The sequence below is a fragment of the Solanum tuberosum genome, unplaced genomic scaffold, assembly GCF_000226075.1.
Source record: "Solanum tuberosum cultivar DM 1-3 516 R44 unplaced genomic scaffold, SolTub_3.0 scf00330, whole genome shotgun sequence".
Lineage (NCBI taxonomy): Eukaryota > Viridiplantae > Streptophyta > Magnoliopsida > Solanales > Solanaceae > Solanum > Solanum tuberosum.
The window spans coordinates 91,488-99,003 of NW_006239256.1; the positions used below are offsets into that span (position 1 = coordinate 91,488).

Sequence of the window (7,516 nt, forward strand, 5' to 3'; positions counted from 1 at the left end):
AATGATTTCTTAATCACTGTACAAAGTAGAAAATTTTCATCTAATATGTGACAAAGGCAGTAACTATCGAATTATCTATCAAGAAATGAACAATATAACTATACATTGATATGAAGTGAAAAGGGAAGCTTTAATATTCGGTTGACCACTTAATTCTAAGTCGTCTTGGAGTTATTATGCTATTCTTTTCGTTCCATATTAATCGTTACATTTATAACTATACATTACATTTGACTACTCAATTGACGTGGGTGACATACGCTTAATTTCTAAATTTGCCCAAAAATAGTGATGACCAATAAATCATGTATGGTGATTTATTTTAGTGAGAAAAAATGTATGGAGATAGCACCGTGATGATGTAAGGTTCAATTTAGTTTCCTTACTCAAAAAAAAAAAAGTGGACTTCAACAACCATAATACAAAATTGATGTGAATGACATAATTAATTTTTAAATTAACTCATAAATGGTGTTGACCAACAAATTCTATGAAACTAATTAGTTTAACGAGAAGATTATTGAATTTGTTTGAATAAACTTTCATATTTGATTATAAAAGAGAAGGCAAGTTATGTGTAAGTGTTACATGATTTTGATAAAATGACTAAAATGTTTTTTTATCGTCCTTCTACTCATATACTAAACAATTAATTTACTCAAGGAGACCTAGAAATAAAGTAGTCTTGGAGCTTAAATAATACTCCTCCATTTCATATTAATTGAATTTTTGAGGTGTTTCACACCCTATAAAAAAAAGTAGATTAAGACATAAATTAAACATAGTTTTCCATTTTACCCTTATTAATTATTATCAAAATTTTATGATTAAAATAACTAAATATTAATTAATCACTAATTCCAATACTAACTAATGAAAGGTAAAATTGGAAGAACACTCTAAAAGTAGTCTTGAAAACTGAACAATTAAAGTTAATTTGAAAAATGCCTCAAAAATTCAATTAATATGGAATGGAAAAGTATGTTTTTACTTTGTTGTGAAATTAATGCACCTACTCAACTAACCTACTTTTGTAATATTAATTTTACACCTAACTTTCTTTTTTCGTACTCAAAAGTAAAATATCGTTAAATATATATAGTCATTGACTTGAGTCAACTAATTTCTCAAAAAAAAAAAATTATCGTCCACTGTGAACAATTTTTGTTGAAAGGCCACAAAATAAAGTGTTGTATCGAGTAAATTTATGAATAAAGTATTTTTATCTATTGAATTTGGAAATAATATAATATATATTAAATATTGTCTCCGACCGGGGTGATCTAGGTAATTAGTTTATACCTAAAGTCCCACCTCCTAAACATATTAATATGTTACTCATATTGAAATTAAATTAGTTCTAACTTCTAACATCTTGAATTACAATGTATGCCATCAATTTGATAGTATGCTACAAGATGTTAGATATCTTTCCTTTAATATGATTTAAAATTTTCTTGCTAGATACTTAATTTTAATAGACTCCATTCTTGAACTTCTCCATTTCAATTTGTTTAACTCTATTTTACATTACCGTAAAATAGTGAAATGGATCTCTATTATTGTCATCTTTCATATTTTCTTGATTCATCACTTTTTAAATGGTAGAAGCATCTAGAGAGTTTTTATTAAAATTCTACGAAAGTATACCTAGTATTGTGTTCTAGCTTCTACTTGTGACTCTTACACAACAAGAACAACATTACATATGGGGTCTGGGAGGGTAGAGTGTACACAAATCTTGCCTCTATCTCAACATTGAGATAAAGAAGTTATTTTCGATAAATAATCTTCGACTCAAGATAAAAATAATTTAGAAAAAAAATGTAATGAAATTAAGTACAGGAGGCAATAATAGATAGTAAAAAATAAATAACAAATAGTATAGCAGAACAGTACTACAGTAAAATAATACTATAATTGAACTATATGAAACCATATAAAAAGCGAAAAATAAGAAACTATAAAAATAGTCCTACAACTACTAGTAACGACAACAAGAAAATGCAATCCTGCTTACTAGTACTAGTACATGTATATATGGTCGCACTCCTACCTACTAACTTTTTATCCTAATTTGTGTCCTCCACGCCTTCTTACTATAACGTTATAACAAAAAAATATAAAAAATTAACTAAATTTTACCGATCAAAGAAAATTCGAACATCTAATTTTAATGATATGTAAAGCAAAATAATCAAAAATTGATTTGATACAAATTTTATAAAATAATCGATCCAAACCTAACATCGACACTCCTACCCTACACATATCTAGATACTATCTTCAATTATCTGTATTTCTTTCTCTTTCTTTTCTCTCTCTATATAATAATAGATACTTCATAGCAATGAGAAGCAAGAGTTGAATAGACATAAAAGAAGAAACAGCCAAACCAAAGAGGTAATTTTGTCTACGCTAATTATACTATCAATTAATTATATTATTTTGTACCTCAAATTGAAGAACATAACTCAGTCGGATCAGGGGCGATTCTAATAAATCGGTGGCCTAAAATCAATTTTGAATGGAGGTCTTCAATTTGAATATATATTTTTTATGAAGTTTATTATAGCCAATTATTTAATCTTTCTTGAAACATAGTATTCATAATTTGTCGAACTTCTATTACTTATTGCTCTTTTATGAAAAAAAATTATTTTCTACGAGTAATATACTCGATATTTGTTTTAAAAAAAAACTTATAACCTATTATGCTTTTTAAAAAATGAGGCCCTCAAATTTTAGGACCTAATTAAGGCAATCACTTTTTATTTTCAAAGCTGCAGAGCCGCCCCTGAGTCGGATAATCATTTTATTCAAAAAATTCTTAGTCATCATTATTTTTTAAATGTTATTGTCCATCAGTATTTAATTTGGTACTTACTTTAAGATTTAATTAATTTGAATTTGTGAAAGAATATCTCATTGTGAAAGGTGAGTATTTTTAAAATTTAAACTTGAAGCCTTTAATTAACAAGGAAAGAGTAATTACCAACTTAACAACAACTTTTGTTGTTTACTCATAGTTAATTTGTGAAAGAATATCTCATTTTGAAAGGTGAGTCTATTTTTAGAACTTACACTTGAAGCCTTTAATTAATGAGGAAGGAGTAATTACCACTTAACAACAACTTTTGTTGTTTACTCATACTTAATTAGTTGTGTTTTTTTTTTTTTAAATGGTGTGCCATCTACAATTTTAATTTTATGTCAAACTCAACTTGTAACTTTTTGCGCTCTAAGATCAATGCAGGCAAAGTTTTAATAAAAATAATAATATTATTTTACACAATGTCCACCTTGTAGTATGTACCTAGTGAATACTTGAATTATGTTTAAAATGTTCCTATTAATTATGTGCTTAACGATATAGTTTTTGAACATTTGATCTTCATGCATTTGACATGAAATAGTTGTTGGAAGAAATTTTGTCGATATTTTCGTAATTTTTTTGGTTCTTTTCTTCAAATGAAGATTCAGAAGAAATTTCCTTGATTTTCAAGAGCTCGTGTGTTTTCCATTAAATTAATAAGTGTATCCTTCTTAATCTTTTTATTTTTAAAGTTCGATTTCAATATTTTACGATATTTATTCTTTTTTTTTTCTTTTCAAATCAAATTGTGCAATGAATATAGTGCTTTTGATTACTAATTAAATAATTGCCATGATATTTAGGAAATGAAATCACAGAAAACGTATCTTTTGTAGGAATTAGGGTTGAAGAAAAAGAGATGACACACTCCATTGAAATTACCTCAATAGATAATCAAATTCCACTACTTCTTCAAACTGAAAAAGATAAGGTATCTCTCTCACAACTATATCATTGTTTTTTATTTCATTAGCCCACTTTTCTTTTGGCAATTAAATATAGACTTTTTGAGACTCTTTAATTTTAGGTCTACCTCATAATAATAACATATTTGCTAACCATGGTTTACACCTTTTGGATTTTTAAAATTTGAGTCAGGTCTGAAGGGGTAAAGAAAATGGGCCGGGTGAGGTAAGTTTTAATTGCTTTTAATTTAGGGTAAATTAGCGAAATCACATACTTTTAAGGCAAAATTACAATGTATCCCTTATAAGTTTATAATTACAGTAATCCCTCAAAAATTTAAAAAAATGGATACAATAATGTAAGCGCTGATACATTAAAAAGAGGGTCGGATACATTATTAATTAAGCGGATACATTAGTAAAATGAGAAAAATGATTATTAATTAAGCGGATACATTAGTAAAGAGGGTCGGATATATTATTAATTAAGTGGATACATTATTAATTTTTGTATCCGCGATTTTTGACTTAAAGAGAAAAATGAGGGATTTTGGAGATGTGTAAAACTAATAGGGGATAATGGTAATAAATGAACCAAAAGGTGGTATTTCGGTAATTTTTCCTTTAATTTATATTGTTAAAGAAAAAGGTAAATATACATAATTTATTAAACAATGAAGGTATATATGCACAACTTTTTTAAACACGAATATATCTAATTATCTAGGTCGCAAAGTTGATCATATTAAAAGAATATAGTTAATTGTTTGCTTATTGCATAGTGCTTTTAATAAACATTTTAAAATTTCTTACGCTCTTCCGTTATAGATAGAAGAAGGAAGGGAAGTGCATCAATTAATTGACATAACGGACACAAATGATCAAGATCCATCAGGGTCACAAACAAAGAAATGTATAAATCAAATCTTTGATAAAATGTTTGAGGATTTGGACAAATCATCTTTTAAATCGTGTAACATATTTAAAGTAAATGTGCGACTACGTGAATCAAATCCAGATGCTTATACACCAAAGATGATCTCTATCATAAGAAAAATACTCAACTTCGTCCAATGGAAAAGTACAAACTGTTGTACCTACGACGGTTTCTTAAGCGAGAAGAGGGGCTTGATGTGCAAAGATGCATCCATTATTTGGAGGTTCTAAAGAAGGAAGCACTAAAGTGTTACAACGATATAGAAGATCTCGATACTGATGATAGTCATGAATTTTGTCAAATGTTGTTGCTTGATGGCTGTTTTGTGGTTGAGTTTATTCGAGAGCGTTGTCAAGAAAGAGAAGATAAAATTATCAGTTTTGTTGATTACAAATATAATCAAATACTCTGAAACTTGTTGTTACTAGAAAACCAACTTCCTTTCTTTGTCCTCAAATGGCTTGATTTAATGACATCAAAATATGGTGAATTACCAATATTGGAAGAACTGGTGATCACTTTGTTTAGACGTGTTGTTAACCTGGGATATATGTCAGCAGACGATGTTCCATGTCTAACTAATGCAAATGATATGAAACATTTACTTCAAAGTAGTACACATTTTTAAATATCAGACGATGACATAAAGTGGAATAAGGTCATGCCAAATGCAACAGAGCTTTCCGAAGTTGGAGTTAGATTTGCAAAGGTCAATCATACAACAAGGTTATTTGATATAAAGTTTGAGAATGGATTGATGGAAATACCTTCTATTGATGTAGTAGATGGTACATAAACCCTCCTGCGAAATCTCATTGCTTATGAGCAACAAGCAACTGATTTAGAATATTTATATTTCAGTGCTTATGCAACTTTCATGGATCATCTTATCGACTCAGATAAAGATGTGAGTTTGCTTCGCTATAAAAAATCATAGCGAACTGGATAGGAGAGGACAAAGAACTATACAGACTATTCTAGCTTTCACAGGTCCTCTTAAGAAGTAAGTACTAGTAATTATCTCAATTGTAGTGTTTCCTCACAACTCCATCCATGTATTTTATATGTGTGTTGATGATCTTATTATTTCTTCATTAATTATATGTCCCCCTTTTGTATTGGGTTTTCTAGTTGAATGTTAATATGTATTTTATATGTGTGTTGATGATCTTATTATTTCTTCATTAATTATATGTCCCCCTTTTGTATTGGGTTTTCTAGTTGAGTGTTAATTAGTTAATTTCAAGTATCTATATTTGTCACTTTTCACCATCAAAAGGCACTAGGTAGCTCAATTCATAAATAAGAAATTCACTTATTTTTCAGAAAAAATACCATCTCCTATCGTATCAAACATACCCTAAAAGTATTTTTCTTCAACTAAACTTGATATCAAATTTTAGAAGAAACGGTTGCTTGAAACACACATTTAAAGACAAATTCAAAATTTAAAATTTAAGAGTTTGTATAGAAACCTCAATTTAATACTTCATAATATTAACCCCAATAAATGATCTGTAATGACTCAGAAGGTAATTTTAAGAAATTCTCATAAAATTACCATTTTACCCCTCTCAATAGTTGCCCTCAGTCATTTTTGATCAATTTATGAAGTTGGTTTCGAAATTTGAGTAAAAGATTGTGATTTTTGGAAGTTTTGAGTTTTTAAAGGCATAAGTTGTTTAAAATGGTTTTTAGTGTCAATCGGAATTTTGAGTCTCTGAATGAAATTTTGCCAGTTCCATCAGTGCCCAAATGCAGAATATGATCTAAGATAGTTGTCGGTTTCAGATTTAGAGTTGTTTTGTCGATTTGAGATCTAAAGTTGGGAGTTTATGGAATTTTAGCCATTGAGTTGACTTTGGTCAATATTCGGAGTTCGGATGCTCAGATCGGATTTTAAATGGTTCCATTGAATTCAAGGAATGATTTTAGACCTAGGAGAGGTCTTGGTTAAATTTTCTGAGGTTCCGAGCTTGGTTTAGTCTTTTTAGGCATTATATTGGTTTATTATGACTTTCACAAAATTTTGAATCAAGGAGACCTAGAATTTGTATTTTGATTGTTCTATTGAGTCCAGAACATCGAATTTAACTCGGTAGCATATTTGGTTTGTGTGTGGAATTCTGAACGAATCTCCAGGGTCCTTTCGGTGAATCTTTGTGCCTTTAACTAAATTGGCGAACTCTCTTAATTTTAATATTAAAATGAGTGGGGCAATTTGGTGTATATGCATTTTATTATTAACATAAAATATTGAGTGCATGTGTTAGTGGGTATAAATTGTCTGTCACGCCCCGAGCCTACACCCTGGGCGGGATCGGCACCCGGAGACCCTTACTGGCCCCAGGCGAACCCTTGGCCTGGATTTCTCAACTCAGCGGAGACCTAACTCAACAGAATAACTCAATGCCATGCAAAGACATAAACACTTAACTGATAAACATATGTCCTAAAAAGGGCAACTCGAGTCTCAAAATAGAATATTTACATATATATATATACATGGATGAGAGACTCAAAACTAACTGACTGACTGACTGACTGTCTATGAAGCCTCTAATGTACTGAGATGGATGTTGGGACAGACCCCACAACATCCTATTAGAACAAAACTAAGATAATCAAAATAACCGAGTCCTCCGAAAGCAAAGAGGCTCACCACTGACACTGGAATGCTCAACTGGATCAACAGCGTGCTGGATGCTGATCCGGGGTACCTGTGTCTGCATCATAAGGGGATGCAGGCCAACTGGCATCAGTATATGGAATGTACGAGTATGCGAGCTGGAAAGCTAA

At 30.0% G+C, this 7,516-nt stretch overlaps 1 pseudogene; it reads left to right on the plus strand.

Annotated features, from left to right (window-relative positions):
- Positions 1–3,734: 3,734 nt before the first annotated feature.
- The window catches only part of LOC107063309 (UPF0481 protein At3g47200-like), a 20,948-nt pseudogene continuing 17,166 nt past the window's right edge, over positions 3,735–7,516 (plus strand).